Below are 2,357 nucleotides of genomic sequence, written 5' to 3'. Positions count from 1 at the left end.
TGATATTTTCCCAAATAAATGTGACAGACCCACCTACCTACTACCTACATACATTATATATTTTATATATGTATATATATATACACACACATGTACATATATATATATAGAGAGAGAGAGTTCTAAATTTCGAACCATCATAGCAGATGCTTTTTATCCTGGACATCTAAGAATGATTCAGAATATTTAAAGTGCCCTTGGTTTGCTTAACAAGGAACTCATGTAAAGCACAGCGTAGGGCTGCCTGTCCCTGTCTGGCGTAAAGACACAGAAGAGTGGTGTTCCTATCAATAAATATTAAGATTACTACTTTCATTAACTCTTTTCTGCTCCTAGGTTTGGCGTGTTCACTCAAACATTTTACAAATGCACATAAGTCCACAAATTTCTCGTACCTGACGTCAAGACACTAAGCATCAAGTGTTTTTAAGAAAACGCAGTAACATTCTATATTCATCTCTAAAAGTCGATCATACTTATAAACCTGGCTGTGTAAACGTGCAGAGGTTTAGCTAATTCAGTTATTAGGATCCTCAGGTACCTGTTCCTGACAATACCTAAATTCTTCCTAAAGAATTGTGGCATCTAAGCAATAGTTCCTTGCTCACTGGAAAGACATTCTCAGTGGGCTTATTTGGCCATTTAACGTTCCGAGTGTGAATATAAGCTGCTAGGGACTTCTTATTTTCATCTTGTTATCAATAAGTGTGCCTCTTCAGAGTTGTATATTGCTTCAATTTTTTTTAAGATTTTAAAAATTTATTTCTAGAGAGAGGGGAGGGGAGAAAGAGGGAGAGAAACAGATATATGGATCGATTGCCTCTCGCACACCCCCAGCTGGGCACCCAGCCTGCAACCCAGGCATGTGCCCTGATTGGGAACCAAACCAAGGACCTTTTGGTTCGCAGGCTGGTGCTCAATCCACTGAACCACACCAGCCAGAGATATTTCTTGAATTTTTAATAAGATGGTAACACAGGTGCAAGGAAAATGAAAACTTAAAAAGGCAGCTTTGCCAAAAGATTTCATTTTAGCTTTCATAATGTTTTTATTGCGTAAGCCTCTTTATTGCCAAACCACTCATGCTACTCCATCTCTGTGTCTGCATAACACAACACACACAGAAATCAAGACAGCACAAGACTCCGTGGTCCATTTTGCTTATAATCGTGTCTCAAACAACAATGGAGTTTGAGGCAGAGGTTGGAAGGGTAATTGTCTTCCCTTATTTTTGCTTATATTTAAGAATTCAAAGTACCATTTCTCAATTTTTTCCCTTAGACACACCCATCATTTATGTATCACTGGAGAGGAGAAAGCGTGTAGTGCTTAGAAAAATGTTCTGATGCAGCCCTGTTACCACGAAGCGGATAGTTTCTGATGACGTGGGCATTCCTGACTTTCCCCGGAGCGACCCAGGTCACCCAGCACCGCTGCTGCCTGAGTCACTCAGGCGCGCAAATCTCCAACAGCAGCGCTTTTCTCCTTCCAGTGTGTAGTCCCCACCGCTGTACTGCAGATTCCCTCGCGTTTCTCAGCCACATGAAAGACGATAGTGCTCCAAGGTCTAGGACCTAAATCGAGTCATGTCTGTTGTTGCGAAACATCCTGAGCAAATAGCCTTGCCCCGGGTTCATCGCGGAAGCCCCCAAGAGTCTGTTAACCACGCGTTTCCTTCCCAGCCTTGCTCAGTTTCTGGCTGCCCTGGGGCTTTCTCGCCCGAGCCAGCTTTCCAGCTTTTTCATTGATCTCTGTAGCTCTGTCCTTCGTGCTGCACCAATACCGCGCTGTCACCGTGAGTGACGCCACCTGAGGACAGACACCCTTTCCTCCACCCCGGCGTGACCTCTGCGCCCCAGGCTTCCTGACCTTCCGCACGGGTACCTGAGGATCTCCACTCGGTTGTTCGTTTTTTTATTTTTATTTCTTAATTTCAGAGCACTTTATAGAGAATCAAAAAATGCAGACTTGACTTTTTCTTAGTGCTTCAGCTGCGTGGGGAATAAGAAAATAAATGATAAAAAAGGATATTTCGTTAGACCTCTTATCACCCCTGTAAAAACTCTTTGCTTGGACTGTCTTTAGTCTCGGTGCATTTGAATGTAGTGATTGCCCCAACCACGAAACCCTTTTAGGGGGTCGCTTTTTGAAGATTATTTTAACTGGACTGAAGCATTAAGAAGTCGTGTTCAGGAGGCTTTTGAATGCTTGGGGTTAGGCAGATGAGCTAAGGCTGAAGACAAACCTCTCCGGCAGGGAGGAAGCGGTGGGCAGCGGCGGCGGGTAGACGTTCCCACTTCTAGGTTCTCCCCTGCGCCACACGCTGCGATCATCGCCGTTGCAGGTTCCCCAGACTA

The sequence above is a fragment of the Artibeus jamaicensis genome, unplaced genomic scaffold (assembly GCF_021234435.1).
Source record: "Artibeus jamaicensis isolate MK-2021 breed Jamaican fruit bat unplaced genomic scaffold, CSHL_Jam_final contig_465, whole genome shotgun sequence".
NCBI lineage: Eukaryota > Metazoa > Chordata > Mammalia > Chiroptera > Phyllostomidae > Artibeus > Artibeus jamaicensis.
The sequence above is the reverse complement of the archived record's forward strand: the minus strand, read 5'-3'. Positions refer to the sequence as shown.